Raw genomic sequence first — 17,171 nt, 5'->3', positions numbered from 1 at the left:
CAAGAGTTGTCACCAGAATTCAAGGGCACATTCCAGCCAGGCAAGACCACTCGTGGGGTGATGCAGGGCCAGTTTGGGGTGTGACCTGGGGAGATGGAGTGTGAGGTGTAGAGAGCACCAAAGGCCAGACAAAGAGGACTGGAGGCCTGCATTTAGCTCCTGGGCCTGAAGTTCTGCACCTCTGAGCTATTCCAAAGCCATTCCACCATCAAACTACTTCAGAACAAACTAATCAACCACAAGCAAAGGGCAGGAGCAGGAATACACTTTGTAATAAAATATTTTACTATTTTACCTAAATCACACATACCTATTAAGTAGTATATAAACAAACACACTCACAAACACTCCAATTCCACCACCACCAGACTTTGCTTAGGCTTAAAAATAAATAAATCATAATTTAAATTAGAAAAGCAATACAGCAAATTCCAAATGTGAATTCAAATTTTGCCTGATGTGTATTTTTCCCCAACATTAGCTTCAAATTGCACCATAGCCCTCATTTCAGCCTCTTCCACTTCTATAGCATGCATACAGTTCTACAATCAAGCGTTCTCTCTATTTCCAAAGTTCAGTTGTGAGTGTGGATCCTTATGAACCCCAAATGGCACTTATCGAAACACAAGAGGCAGAGATCAGCACGCTTGGGGAACCCCAAGTTTTGCAGGAGTACAGCAAAACTTTAGGAGCAAACCCTAAAGGGAGGAACAACCCTTCCAAATATAGTGCAGTGGGGACCGAACATGCTCACTGGGGCACATAATGCTGACATTTGTTTGTGGGTGGGATGAAAAACTGGATGAGAGAAGGAATATCATGGAGAACACTGGAAGAGTGAACAGGAGCCTTCTGCACTGCCGCGTTTTGTGGCAGGTCCCACTTTGTTCCACAATTGACCTGTTCTTGTTCTGCAGAGGAGTTCACAGGGCAAGACTGGTCAGTTATGACAGGACCAAGGAGAGCTCCTAATGAGCAACTGCTGCAGCAAGGGTTGGACGTGAACTAAGACCATTAGAGCCTCTGCCTCCAGGCCACCTTTCCTAGGCTATGCCCCCTTTTTGGAGAACTCTTAAAAACTCTCTGACATGAAGACAGGCACTTATCTTGTATTTTGTGACGTCTGGTCTGGTGCACGCCTTGTACCATTGGGCTAGCAAGTAATTCAGGAGGCACTTAGTACCTCAGACCCAGGGAAAGATGCCCACAAGCAGTTGTGGTTGTGGTTCTACAGGCACTGGTGCCGTAGGAGCTAATTCAAAGGGCTCCTTGCCTTTGGCCTCTGATTCAGTGGCCCCCTGAGGCTCAGATCCAGGAACCCAGACTTGCTCCTCTGATGGTAAGACTGTAGCCTCCAACTCAGTGTCCTGGTCACTGCTGAACTTGGGGTCATGGAAATTATTTGCACATTCTGATGTGTACTAGGGAAATCCATTTTGCCAACATCAGGCTATGAACAGAGCTCTCCATTTGGCAACTGTTAAGGGAACGTATCTGCAAACAAGAGCAAAGTGTTTACCCCGCAACAGTTGGAAGGACCATAGCTCAGCAGCAGGCCATCTGCCTTGCATGCAGAAGTCCCTTTACTTGATTCCTGGTGTCTTCAGGTAGAGCTGAGAAAACCTCCAGCCTGAAACTGTGGTGGATGGCTGCTAATCGTTGAGCTAGGTTGGCCAATGGTCTGACACACTATAAGGCAGCTTCTCATGGTCCTGCGGACCATGACAGTGCACTCAGCACCACTGGGGTGTGTAGTTGTTGGGAACAATGGGAAATAGCAGTTTAAAAGATGTGGGGGTCAGCTGGAGGAATTTCACAAAAACTTCCTCTTCCCCTGCAAACCCTCTTTTGAGCTAAAACAGCGAGCAAGCTTTCAGCTCAGCTCTGAAAAAGTACTGATTCTTGGAGTGCAGACTCCAGAGAGTGGCCTTCCTTCCTGCTTCCCCTTTGCCAGAAGGGAAACGGCCTCCTAAATGAAACCACCCACTGACATGGAAATAAGTAAAATAAAAGCATCAATCTCAAGGGAAAGGGCAGCCCGCTTAGGAGTTCCTTTCCAAGGAGGGCCTGTGACCGGCCTCCCCTTTTCTCTTTGCTCCAGCTCAGAGAAAATCCCCTTAGTTATTTCAATTACATGGATGACTGGCGAGAGTTTGAACACAAGGAGTAGAGTCGGCAGTCCTTGATTGAAGTTTTTCTCCCTAGCACCATTTGAATTGGCATCATTGACCTTCAAAGGGGGGGAACCGCTAATGCAGGGGTTAACCTCCATGTCACTCATTCGGGCCTGTCGTTAGCACTTAAGCCCATGGCAGGTGTTTCTGTTTGTAACCTAGGAGGCCTGATACCTCTTTGGTACTGTGAGTCCCCCTACCTTCTCTCTCCCTCCTCACCCCCATTCCAGCCACAACACATGATGACAAGCTGCAAGGATATGCTTCTCCTTGGCACTGGGTAGATGGCCATGCGCACGATAAAAGGAAAGGCCATCACTCAGTGGTAGAGCATCTGCCTCGTATGCAGAAATTACCAGTTCAATTCCCAGCATCTCCAGTTAGGGCTGGGAAAGACTCCTGCCTCAAACCCTGAAGAGCCCCATCAGTCAGTGTAGACGACAGGGATCAATGGTGTCAGTTGGTATGAGGCAGTTTCCTATGTTTGAGCTAGGTTAACTGTTTCTAATGTATCTCTGCTCACTGGAAGGACAGATCGTGAAGCTGAGGCTCCAGTACTTTGGCCACCTCATGAGAAGAGAAGACTCTCTGGAAAAGACCCTGATGTTGGGAAAGATGGAGGGCACAAGGAGAAGGGGACGACAGGGGACGAGATGATTGGACAGTGTTCTCGAAGCTACAAACATGAGTCTGACCAAACTGCGGGAGGCAGTGGAAGACAGGAGTGCCTGGCGTACTCTGGTCCACGGGGTCACAAAGAGTCGGACACGACTAAACGACTAAACAACAATGTATCTCTGGTCTTGTCAGGACTGAATGTGTTGGTAACCTGTTTTGCAACAACACACAATCATTATTTTTTTTAAAGCTGCAAGTCTGCTCTGGGTTTTGAAGAATAGAGGAGTTGAGTTAGTGAGGGCATTGGCGCCCGCCAATTAAGGCTATGCTTCTGCTGAAAACTCACAAAATGGTTTCCTCTCCACTGAGCCTGGCTCTGGAAATAACTATTCATTTGCATAGCCCATGGCAAACATAATTCCCTAATAGCTGAAGTACCATTTCATTTCTATGCAGAACTGAGTACACAATAACTGCTGCCTATTGTCAGAACCAAATCCCATCACCAATACTATGTTTTCATGATAGGTGAGATGTAATATATTCTATATTGTAGCCACAGTGGCTTTGAAAATAAAGAAGGTCAAATCCCAACCCTGGTGTAGAAAACCTGGATTTAAAATGTCTTGATAATTATTTTAATGGAGCAGCATCAGCTTCAGATCAATGGATCATAGAATTGTAGAGCTGGAAAGAACCCCAAGGGTCATCTAGTCCAACGCCCTGCAATGAAGGAATCTTTCACCCAATGTGGGCCTTGAACTCACAACCCTGAGATTAAGAGTCTTGTGCTCTACCAACTGAGCTATCCTGACTGCAGGTGCTTGTGAGATTCTCTTTACACATTGGCTACAAGTCTTCCAAAATACAAAGTGATCTGCTTGTGCTTTGGAGATAATCTAGAGGAATAAAATATATTTAAATTAGTTTTTCAGCAGATTTTTCATAGGGAAGAGGGAGCCAGAAGTTCTGTGTAGCTTATATTGAGGTATGCCTGGCAACATCAGGATTGTCTGGGAATCTAATTTAAAATGGAGTTTAGGGTTGTTTTTTAAAAAACTGATCTAACAATTAAACTGGATTAAGAGTGCAACTCTAAATAGAATGGGTGTTCAGTTCTTTAAAGAGTACAGTAATGAAGCAAGTCCTGTTTTATCTTATCTATCACCCACCTTTCTGGCTAACAGGCTCCACAGCAAGGCCCTCTAGCTGAGACTAATCCATGATGGTTGACCATTCCAGATGAGGCCAGAGATGGAGACCTACAACATCTGGGGGACAATAGGTTCCTCAGCTCTGCTCTTCAAGGAGGAGGCTAACATCAAAACAATGCTAAAAGCAGTCATTAAACCAAACTATAGATTCCAAACAATTCACCATGGGCATAGCCAGGATTTTTCTTGGGGGCGGGGCAGGCCTTTTGTTAGAGGAGGCAAAGTGTTATGTACTGAGTTGAATAGGATCCAAACTGCAGCAGTCTGATTGGTCCTAGAACAATAGGATCCAAACTGCAGCAGTCTGATTGGTCCTAGAACAATAGGATTCAGAATGCAGCAGTCTGATTGGTCCTAGAACAATAGGATCCAAAATGCAGCAGTCTGATTGGTCCTAGAACAATAGGATTCAGAATGCAGCAGTTTGATTGGTCCTAGAACAATGCAGCAGTATGATTGGTCGGCAGGAGCCACCCAATCCAGCTCCAGATAGAAGTGAATCCACAACCTGATTGGCCTACAGGAGAATTCCGGAATTAGCCAATCACATGCAGCCCATTGTGTAAATAATGTATATAAAGCAGATACTTTGAGGGGACTTTCATTCCCTCCTCACCACTATGAGCTGAATAAAGAGCATGAAATCACTTTGCGACTCTGAGTATATTTCACAGAGCCTCAGTTTGCTATGTATTTTATTGATGGGGGGGGCAGCTGCCCCTCCCTGCCTCCCCCTGGCTACTCCCATGCAATCCACTGAACTTAATGAATTAACCAGCAGTCAACAAAGGCAAACAAGAAGTCAGCAGAAATTTAGCAAAAAATAAAAATAATTTTGAAATAACATTGAGGAAAACCACCTCAAATTTAGGAGACCTTTTTCCTAATTTCTCTGAAGTAAAATATCTGTACTGAAATCCCAGCAAGAATGGGGTAGAGCAAACTTTCCCTGGGAGGGAAGGTGCTGTTGCAGTCAAGTTCTGTTTGCAGGCTTCCCACAAGCAACTGGTTGGCCACTGGGAGAACAGAATGCTGAACTAGATGAGACTTTCTTCGGCCTGATCCAGCCTGATGCTTCTTACATTCTTCTGTCCCAAAGCCTTGGTTTCACTGTGGAAAAGGCCTCATCCTTGGTGACTGCAAGATGTTTGAAGGTCTCTTAAACTGTATCAAAGGAATGAACTCACCAAGTGCCAGTCTTCCCACAGAGTGTGAGCAGAGTGACTTGCCAGCAAAGTAAGCTCCACTGTTTTCACATAGCGACTGTATTACTGATTTTGATTTGTTCCAATAATGCAGAGTGTTCCACAGGTACAATGCTAATCTGACTCGGTATCCTGTCACTGAGAGGAGTCAAGATTCTAGGATGGTTGCTACTTACACATTGCCAAAAATGAAGAAATGCTTTACCAACATTTAGAAAAAAAGATGATGAAGATTGCATAAAAATTGTATATATTAATTTATGTGCATATTTACTCATTCGTTGTGTTCCTGTTTTTATCTATGGTATCTAGAATATTTTTTAAAATTGTATTTTATTGAGTTTTGCACAATCTGAATGGTACAATAAAGAGAACATACTGTCAAAATATGCATGATGAAGAAGGACTGTTGTGTAGAATTGCTGTTTCTCATCATTCATTCACTCTGAGCTTCGAGAAGGAGCTATACAGCAAATGTGTGCTTGACCTTATGGTGTAAAACAGTCTGAATATAAATTGAGAGTTACCTCTTTTTATAAATGCAATTTCTATTTTTCGTGTTGGCTTGCATGCATATGAAACACCATTCCTCCTGAAATGAATGGTGCTGTACATAACTGCAATAAGCTCATATTGTGATGGGGGGTGGGGGAGGTCGATTGCTTACTAGATACAAAATACAAAATTATTTGCAGTCAAAGGAGACTATAGATATTTTGTTGTAGTGACTGAGTTAGATGTAGAACAGGGACCAGCAAACTTTTTCAGCAGGGGGCCGGTCCACTGTCCCTCAGACCTTGTGGGGGCCTGGACTATATTTTGAAACAAACAAACAAAAAATGAACGAATTGCTATGCCCCACAAATAACCCGGAGATGCATTTTAAATACAGTGGTACCTCGGGTTAAGAACTTAATTCGTTCTGGAGGTCCGTTTTTAACCTGAAACTGTTCTTAACCTGAGTTACCACTTTAGCTAATGGGGCCTCCCACCGCTGCCGTGCTGCCGCCGCATGATTTCTGTTCTCATCCTGAAGCAAAGTTCTTAACCCGTGGTACTATTTCTGGATTAGCAGAGTCTGTAACCTGAAGTGTCTGTAACCTGAAGCGTCTGTAACCCGAGGTACCACTGTAAAAGCACACATTCTGCTCATGTAAAAACAACAGGCAGGCCCCACAAATAACCCAGAGATGCATTTTATATAAAAGCACACATTCCACTCATGTAAAAACATGCTGATTCCCGGACCGTCCGTGGGCCAGACTGAGAAGGCAATTGGGCCGCATCCGGCCCCCGGGGCCTTAGTTTGCCTACCCATGATGCAGAACTTCCATTCTCTCTCTCCCCCCTTGTGTGTGGGGTTGCACAATGTTTAATGAGAAAAGGTGCTTGCTTTAAGGGTTTCTGAGGAGGAATATAGAGAAGTGGGGCAAGTGACAACATGTCTACACCTAAAAGTGTGTGGGCAACATCTTGTGATCTATCAGAAGTATGGCTGGAGAGACCTGGGTTCAAGATAACAAGCAGCAACAAGTCCCAGGATATCTAGAAGGAGACAGCAGTGGGTTACATATGCTCCAAGTGTTCCTATATATCTGAGACAGTTCCTATTTCCCCATTGTAAGCCTCTTCTATGTTTGTCAGTATTCTTGCCATTGTGGGATTTGTTATTAAAGAGTTGCAAGTGTTGTGTCATTGTTCAGGATTCGGTTTCCTTCTCAGGGTCTCTAGAAGTCACATTTCTTGCGTGGTGGTGGATGCATCTGGTTTTTGGCGTACATGTATGATGACTAATGTACCATGCAGTATGCAGCTGCCATATAACATGCTACAGCTGGTGAGGTTTTATTTTGAACAGTGGCTAATGGGTCGCAGGGCAATGAATTACATAGTTCTCATCTTTCACTCAAAAACACATACCAGCCTGGGTTTTCAAACAGTGCTGGGCAAACTATTGCAGAGTTAAAATCAGGCTACAAAGGAACAGTAAATGTTCCTTTTTTTTGTATGTGCGTGTATTTTAAAAAGGAGCTATGTGGGACCCTCACCTGGAAAGGGGCCACATTGTGGTTGGGGAGGGTTGAACGGCTTCCCACCGCATGTGTGGTCTCGATTACACCCTCTGCCCCAAACCAACAGCTTTGCTCATGGGACAAAAAAAAAACAGGTGGGAGGGGATTTCCATCAGGACTTCACCATGGGGGAAAAACAGGCTGCAGTGCCCTGTAGAGTTCCAAGTGTGCATGAAAGTAAACAGACAGGCCTGGACCAACTCACAGGATGCCTCTAGCAATACAGAAGGGCTCAGGTGTTTCATAAGGCAATAAAGGACCAGGACAATGTCAGGCATCTTTGCTGGTCCCATGCACTCCATCTTCCCCTACTGGATTTGGGCCTGTTGAAGAATCAGCCTTAGCTTTCAGTTTTGTGGCTTTGTGGAGCTCGTGGCAACATGAGATGGCCTTATCTCTGATCTTAAAATGCCAAGTTTTCTGATAACTGGATCAGTTAATCCTGCCAAACAATTTTAATGTGGGACACACTCACCCATCTGAATTCCAGGGTTGTGTGAGAAAGGCCCCTCCCCACCCAGTTTCTCTGCACTGTGGATGGTTGCCAAAAGTGTTTATCATGTCATCACCCCTTAATGCTGCAAGATATAATCAGTAGTTAACCAACAGTACAAAAGAAAGTAACACCTTTTAACTGGTGGAGATGTGAGTTGTGGACATGTTTATTTTCGTCCTGGTGCATTACCAAAGAAGAAAAAGCTGATGGTCCATAAGGGCAAATGGGACATTGTCCCAACAATTCCAGTCTGCCCTCAACCAGCCCTCACCTGCCTGCTTACTTACAACCAGTCCAGACTGCTGGTCTTTCAGTATTGCCACCATTGATGGAGGTTAGTTTTTCCCCATTAATTTGCAAGTCACTTTGCATTTTCTCCAGTCTCTCCCAAAGGCATCTCAACGAGGATGAAGCTTTTGGGAGTACGCAAGTATTTGACAACACGCAATATCACTGATTTGAAATCAAACAATGAATCTGTTGAAAGGCAGAGGACGTATCAGTTAAGTGGCTTCTTTAACAGCTTCTTCACAGCCTTGCAGAATGAGGGGGCAGTATTCTGAATGTTCTTTATGGTGGTTGAAGCTGCTACCTTTTATTCTCTTGCTGTTTCGTGATGAGGGAAGAGAAGTAGCCGTTCCTAGATCGTGCTTTGATCTCTCTCCCTCTCTTCAAGATAATTTCTAAAGTTAATAACTTTTCTGTGAGGGGGAAAGAGGGGGAAAGGAGGAGAGTTTAAAGTTTGAGACAAAAGCAGATTGAAGGCAGGACCCCCCCTTTGGAAGGACATCAGTAAGCCGCCAGGTGAGGCAAGCCATTCAGGGAGGATGCATGAACTGAATAGACAGCTGAAGACCAGTCACTGGAGACCACAAGTGGGAGAGTTCTATTGTGCTCATGTCCTCCTCCTGATTGGCCACTGTGGGAAGCGGGATGCTGCATCAGAGGGAACTTTTCACCTGGTCCAGCAGGGCTCTTCTTATGTCCTCATGAGCATGTTTATGAAGTGATGAGGACAAAAGGGAATGGAGGAGGCTGTGGCGAGATGCACTTAGAGGAGAGAATGAAAGGCCTCTATTACACATCGTTGTCTCTTTCCCTTTAATCTTAATTTATGGGGAACTGCTTGATGTCAGAGAAAAAAGGAACTAAGAAAGAAAAGAAAGATCGTTGTGCTCTTTAAAACCAGCACTTAGTCGTAATTAGACACGTCTATATTTTAGGGGTTTTAGCCTGCAATGAGCTTTTGTGGCGTTTCAGGCTTTCAAAAGTTATTACGAGAACTGCAAAGCATGGTGTAGACGTGAAAAGGTGGGGGGGGTGACACAGATATGGTTAAGAAGCATTTCTGCTGGTTGTGGGTTCAGTGCTACTTGGCAGAGAGGGTTGTTCCAATGGGCATCACAAACCTCTGCCATTCTCGGTGGCTTAACTGCACTGAGGTCACACAGGCCCTAAGCAGCTTGGAGAGAAATGGGTGAATGTTAAAACAGGGACTTGGGAGACCTGAATATATACTGTATTTTTCGCTCTATAAGACGACCAGACCATAAGACGCACCTAGTTTTTGGAAGAGGAAAACAAGAAAAAAAAATATTCTGAATCCCAGAAGCCAGAACAGCAAGCGGGATCACAGCGCAGTGATCCCATGGCTATCCTGGCTTATGGGATAGCCACGCACAGCCTTTCCCAGGCAAGGGGAGCCTTCATCCCCTGCCCACAAGAGGCTGCACATGGCTAAGCCTCCCCCAAGAGCCGCACTCCCTTTAAAGAGGACGCGGAGTGTGTGCGCGGCTCTTCGGGGCTTTTCCCTGAGGAGGGAGTCCTTCTCCCTCCTTGGGGAAAAGCCCTGAAGAGCCGCACACACGCTCCACAGAGCCTCCCACCTGCATTCGCTCCATAAGACACATTTCCCCTTACTTTTTAGGAGGGGAAAAGTGCGTCTTATAGAGCGAAAAATATGGTAAATGCCCATGCCAAGCAGAAATGTTTAGTAAATCAAACCACTCAGTATTTCATCATATTGATTTTAAGAGCTTTTTTGGGGGGGGGGTAGGTCATATTGAGCATTCATTGGAAAGGCAATGTTTGGTTAAAAATGATAAAAGTATTTTCCACCTACCATGGGATTTTTTGAATGACACTAACACTTGTCCCTCCCCTTAGCTGTAGGAATGTTACTTTTCCCAGGCTCTAGTGAGCATCTCATGCTGAAATGGGGTGCCAACTTGAATAAAATATTGGGGAGGGGGAGGTAAGCCCCGCCCACATAACCAGTCACATGATGTGGCACATGCACACCATTTGAATGGCAATGCCCATCAATTTGGGGGGTGGGAAGACTGCTCTCCTCAAATATTTTACTGGGTAGGGCGGACAGAAGGGACCTTGGTCTCTTGGAGTTGGCTCTTAGTGAGCTCTTCCCAGCTATCAGGAGACCACCTCTGAGCATTTGCTGAAGGAGCATCTCCATCCCCATCATCCAGGCCGGACACTGAGATCCAGCAGGGCCTTCTGGTGGTTCCCTCACTGCGAGAAGTGAGGTTACAGGGAACCAGGCAGAGGGCCTTCTCGGTAGTGGTGTCTGCCCTGTGGAACGCCCTCCCAGCAGATGTCAAGGCAAAAAACAACTATTTTACTTTTAAAAGACACTTGAAGGTGGCCCTGTTTAGGGAAGTTTTTAATGTCTGACACTGTATTGTTTCTGATATTTGGTTGGAAGCCACCCAGAGTGGCTGGGGAGACCCAGTCAGATGGGCGGGGTATAAATAATAAATTATTATTATTATTGTTCCTGCCATCAACCAGCAAGCCTTGATTATTAACTCGTCATCTGCCTAATACAGGCTTCCTCAACCTCGGCCCTCCAGATGTTTTTGGCCTACAACTCCCATGATCCCTAGCTAGCAGGACCAGTGGTCAGGGATGATGGGAATTGTAGTCTCAAAACATCTGGAGGGCCGAGGTTGAGGAAGCCTGGCCTAATAAAACTGCTGGCCATCACCTTTAACAAAATAATGAAACATACGGCACCCCAACCATGCAATCCAGTTTTTGGCATTTCCAAGCCCAGCATTGTTTAGAGCAGTCGTTGGTCCATAACTGCTGTATTGAGGCAAATATGCAAGCCTTCCTATACCTTAATGCCACAGAGAGATTTATATTTCCTCACACAACCCATGGCAGTGTTAAGTGTCCATCTGGAAATCTTCCCACTCCTTCAACCAGCTGAACTCCAAGAACAGACTAGCTGCTAGGATTTGGAATTAATCTCTCTGCATTTCTCTTCATGAAGCAGACTCACCCTCCACCCAAGCCCACATGTTCCTCCTGCCATGGACTGCAAAACCCCTCTGGATAAGAACAGGCAGGAGCTGGAAGCCCAGATGTGCCTGCTACAGTCAACATGTGCTGTAAATTTTCTTTTACATGTACGCAGCCCATATAATACTGCCTCCGGCGTGATTGCTGGGCAAGTAGAATCCAATTAAAAGTAAGAAAGAAAAAGTTTCATTTCCTTATGCTGAGTCGTGTAATATCAGACACCTCATCTGTACTCCTAGGTAGATTGCAGTGCTAAGCAATGTGGCTGCCTGCCTTGCTGCCTTTGCTAACCTGAAAGTGAGTGCTGGCTGCTTGCATTCCAGCCATATTAGCAGCTAGATTTCCTTCTGTGCATGGCAGGGTCGGGAAGGAAAGCTCCCTCCAAGTGCTGGATTCAAGTGCATGGGAGGTGTTTGATTATGTACTTAAATATTTATAATCCACACTTTCATAAAGTATATAAATGTGGATTATAATATAGATTTATTTTCGGACTCAGATGTAATGGAGAGACATGGTTGGGTATAATCAGTGTACTGATGAAACCTTCTTCAAAACCTGCCATTGTCCGCTCGCAAAGGCTTTGTATTAAATTTGTGTTAAATGGCATTGGGGACCAGATAGTGCCCTGTGACACCCCACAGAAGTAGCAGTAATAATAATAATAATAATAATAATAATAATAATAATAATAATATGTTTATATGCATCCCATCTGACTGGCTTGCACTACCCACTCAGGGTGGCTTCCAACAAATTAAAACATCAAACATTAAAAAACTTCCTAATTCTGGGCTGCCTTCAGATGTCTTCTAAAAGTCAAATAGTTGTTTATTTCCTTGACATCTGATGTGAGGGCACTCCACAGGGTGGGCATGACAGAGAAAGCCCTCTGCCTGGTTCCCTGTAACCTCATTTTTCACAATGAGGGAACCGCCAGAAAGTCCTTGTAGCCGGATTTTGGTGCCTGGACTGAACAATGGGGGTGGATATGCTCTTTCAGGTATACAGGGCCAAAGCCACTTAGGGCTTTAAAGGTCAGCACCAACACTTTGAATTGTGCTTAGAAATGTACTGGGAACTCACGTAAATCTTTTAGGACTGGTGTTATGTTGTCCCAGCTGCCGTACCCAGTCACCAGTCTGGCAGCTGCATTCTGGATTAGTTGTAGTTTCCAAGTCACCTTCAAAAGTAGAATGCATTGCGGTAGTCCAAGAGGGAAATAACAAGAGCATGTACCACTCTGGTGAGAAAGGGCACAGACAGTGTAAGCACAGGGGGGCAAACAGCACCCTCCCAATGCCACTCTCTGAACATGACCCTGAAGGCCTGACTCAGACTTGCAAGGGTCCAGATAATCAGTCCTACCTAGAATGTCCACAACTATACAGCCACGGCCCTCTCAATCACCTTCCCCAGGAAAGAAGGGTTTGAGACTGGGTGAAAGTTGTTGCAATCCATGTTGCATGGTTAAGAAGACCTGGTGCCTAACCTCCAACATTTCACAGATGAAAATCTATACATGCTCAAGGGTGCTATAGGGGATGGGCCAGGGGGCTGAGCTCTCTGTATCTTATTCTGGGCTTTGGACCTACTGAACTTATTTTGCTTACAGGGCAGCTGAGCATGCTGTAAACTGCAGTGCTGCTGCGATGCCACTCACTCACAATCTCAATTTTCTCAGAGACCTACACCAGCATATGCAATTTATTTTGCAAATGCTATGCACCTGTGCCCTGAATTTATAAAACAGGAACATAGGAAGGTGCCTTATACCGAGTCAGAAAACTGGCACATTTAGTTCAGAACTGCTTGCTCAGACTAGCAGAGGCTCTCCTGGTTCCCCCCAGACTTACCTGGAGATACCGGGGATCAAACTTGGGACCTTCTGCATTCAAAGCAGACGCCCAGCCATTGAGCTATGGCCCTTGCAGGCAACACCTCTAGGCCCACATGCAACACTATTATTTTCATGCCCAGAATGGCTGCATGAGGCCCCCTACTAGTGTTGCACACTTCTGAAAATTCGTTCTGCATTCATGTATCCCTCCTGCATTGAATAGGGAAGCTTGTGGAATTTGCCAGGTCTGAATTCCTAGATAAACCTGCCTACTCTTCCCCACTCTTGAGTCTTTTGATATTGTCGGGACTATAACTCCTGCCATCCCTGGCCATTAGCCATACCAGCACCAGGGTGTGGTGGGAGCTGGAGTCAAAGGTTGAAGGAAGACTGCCCTAAACTGATGCGTTGATCAGAATGCAGACAATAGTCTGCTCTGATATGAGGCAGTTATCTGTTCTGCCCACTAAACAGGGATAGCTGGAGCATATGCAAATGTCCTGATTTTGGCATGCCTGTTACACTACCCAGTGGCTTGCCCTCCTGTCCCCGTCTGTAAAAATGGAATGTGTCCATGGGCATGTGGGTGGGTGACTATATGAATGCAACCACCATGCAGAAATCGATATTCTTTGCTTTAAAGAGGTCTAAAGTAGGGAAGTGAGTCAGAAAGAGCTTACACTATATGCACATGTGCAGATGCCTCAGAGAACTTGTGGCTATGGATATGGGCAGCATTGCTGAATGAAGTCATTTGGCAGAGGTTTTTGCATGGGCAGAAGTGAGCACAGATGGGACACGGGATCAGAGCCTGTTTTGGAGTTGATGAGCACTCAAAGCTGCTGCTTGCGGGTCAGAAAATTAGGTCCATTACACACACACACACACACACACACACACACACACACACACACTTCATTTCATTCCGTACTCTCTGCAACTCAAGACTGGATTAGTCTTTGTTCTCACTGAAGTTGTAAACCTGCATTTGGCTTGTGCCACTTGAAAGCTGGAATGCTTAAGTTATTTGCTCCTTGTAAATTCCAGTTCCAACTGACTAGATCCACACCTCAAAGACAGAAGTGAAGCTTGGAATGCTTGGAATCTTTCAGATTTTGCACTTCTCTGAATTTTGCAAGTTTGCAATGCAGTTCTTAATAATAATAATAATAATAATAATAATGATAATAATAAATGTACTCAAATACAAGTTTTAGCATAATATACCTATAGAAATGCATGCTTTGAGAGAAAATGTTCTTGTTGTTTAGTCGTTTAGTCTTGTCCGACTCTTCGTGACCCCATGGACCAGAGCATGCCAGGCACTCCTGTCTTCCACTGCCTCCCTCAGTTTGGTCAAACTCATGCTGGTAGCTTCAAGAACACTGTCCAACCATCTCGTCCTCTGTCGTCCCCTTCTCCTTGTGCCCTCAATCTTTCCCAACATCAGGGTCTTTTCCAGGGAGTCTTCTCTTCTCACGAGGTGGCCAAAGTATTGGAGTCTCAGCTTCAGGATCTGTCCTTCCAGTGAGCACTCAGGGCTGATTTCCTTCAGAATGGATAGGTTTGATCTTCTTGCAGTCCATGGGACTCTCAAGAGTCTCTTCCAGCAACAGAATTCAAAAGCATCAATTCTTTGGTGATCAGCCTTCTTTATGGCCCAGCTCTCACTTCCATACATCACTACTGGGAAAACCATATCTTTAACTATACAGACCTTTGTTGGCAAGGTGAGGTCTCTACTTTTTAAGATGCTGTTTAGGTTTGCCATCGCCTTTCTCCCAAGAAGAAGGCGTCTTTTAATTTCGTGGCTGCTGTCACCATCTGCAGTGATCATGGAGCCCAAGAAAGTAAAATCTCTCACTGCCTCCATTTCTTCCCCTTCTATTTGCCAGGAGGTGAAGGGACCAGTGGCCATGATCTTAGGTTTTTTGATGTTGAGCTTCAGACTATATTTTGTGCTCTCTTTCACCCTCATTAAGAGGTTGAGAGAAAATATGAGTATATAAACTTACTTTGTTAAAAAAAGTAATTCATTCTATTTCTTATCCACCCTTCACCATAAGGTCTCAGGGTGAGTTATAGCAGTTTAAAAACACAACATTAAAAGCAGTTTAAAAGAAATTACAGTCACAAGAAAGGTTCTGGAGCAGCTGAGCTCAAGCAACCATTTTTAAGGGATAATGAACATGCAATGTGTATCACATGTGCACCTACTCCAAGTGTACCTCCTTATGGCTCAAAAGGCCCCCCTTTGCTTGCATTTTATGTATGGACACAACAATTTCACCTGCCCTCACGATATACATTCTAATCAGATCTCTAGGCTGTTTTGTGAATGTGCCTGAATGTCTGTGCATTTCTTATTCTACCCTTCTCCAGACAGCCTGTTAATATTCATGTTGCTTCCTCTATCCCATGATATTTAAGTAAAGTTCAGAAAGACACAACTCCCATATAAATCTCCCAAATACTGGGATGCTGAAACTCATCTGACATGATTCACTTTCCCGCAGCTTAGTTCTGGAGATATGTTGGTCCAAAAGAAGCAGTAAGAACTTTCAATCTCCATAAGGAAATGACAAATGTAATATCATGCATGTCAAGTGTGTAACAAAAACAAATTGTTCACTGGCCCTCCAGGCTTCTAATCTCAATGTCCTTTTATTCGATTTACAGAGTTTAGGTGGGAGAGGAAAGGACAAATAGAAGGAAAGCGGGTATGCTCAGCACAGGGCCCCATCTGCACTATACATTTAAAACCATATCATGCCACTTTAAACACAGCACGTTGTCTTAGAGTTTCTCAACACAACCCCTGGTCTGGACCTTGTGCAGGGTAGAAATGAATGCTCTCCACCACCAGAATGAGTTTCAAAGCTTTACTGGAAACAGTCTTAAAATAGTTACAAAATAAAGGCTGCAATTACAAAATAACACATTGCTCTTAAACAAGCAAACAACACAGTCTCTTTCTTTCGACTTAATTCAGTTCGATAACTTTCCTTTCTCTGCTCCCAGAGAGAGAGATTCTAAGCAACTTGCTTGCTCATCAGGTAACCACCAGGTTCCACCTGCCTGCTATGAGAGATCTGCAGCTCAAATTTCCAGGATGAGTAATCAGATAGCCTAAAGACTGAAATGGAAACATCCAACCTTTTCTGCCACATTTGCCAGAGTCTTCACATGCCTTATCTGCATGGTTTTCAGCATTCATGCATATCTAAACATGTGTGAACAGCTCCCAGCTCTTTTCATTAAGCTATAGACCACCTGATCAACACAATCCAGATTGAAATCTCTCTGCATTTGATGAAACCTGGCATAATTTTAACGAGTTCTTCTCAAATAGTCTTTCATAACATCTGCTGCTAAGTCAAGTTTACCCAGGTTTATGCTCTTTTTTTACTTGTCCCAGTGGCTGAAGGTGGGTTACAAATAGAAGCTCATTTAATTCTAAGGCAACCTGAGGGTATACAATAGACTGAGACAGGATGGGGAAGGACCATACAGGTATAGCTCAGTTGCATAGCACCTGATTTTCATGTGGAAAGTTCAGGATTCAGTTGCTGATTCCTAGCCTGAAAGCCTGGAGAGCAACATCCAGTCAGGCAATAGCAGATAGACCAGCAGATAGACCAGACTTAGTATAAAGTAGTTTCCTATCTTCCCAATGACTTGATCAAATACACCTGAGGATATTCATATCTGAGCAAGGACTTGATCTTTAGAATAAGCTAACAGAACAATAAAGGAACTGAACAAAGGAAATCCTACCAAGAAGTCAAACAAAGTCATTAAAAATGAGACCTGGATATGCCATGAAAGCTCTGTTTGAAGGACCCTGGAGTTATCGACAGGTGAAGCTGAAACCCAGGTCAGAGGTTGCAATATTTTTTAATGTGCTACCCTCTTTCTGCAGACACCAGTCAGAATATGTCAACATTTAAGTGTCCATTTCCCAAAGTCCCCAAGAAAGCAGCACCATGTGCCATATTCACAGTCAAAACCTATATTCTTAATATTTTCTCTGAACTATATTGCATTCCCCTTTCCTCAAATGATATTCCATTAGCAAATAAAGGCTGAGCAGGCAGCAAATGGCCAGTGAGACATTTCTAAGTAGAAGAATGACACTCAGACCATATTACCCTCTAGGAAACTATTTGCTCGGCCCAGCTAACCAGACACATCCCCTTGGAAGGCAGTGCCCCCAGAGACTAAAGGA

The sequence above is a fragment of the Podarcis erhardii genome (genome assembly GCF_964252035.2).
Source record: "Podarcis erhardii genome assembly, chromosome: 16".
Taxonomy (NCBI): Eukaryota; Metazoa; Chordata; class Lepidosauria; order Squamata; family Lacertidae; genus Podarcis; species Podarcis erhardii.
This window is presented reverse-complemented; position numbering follows the sequence as displayed.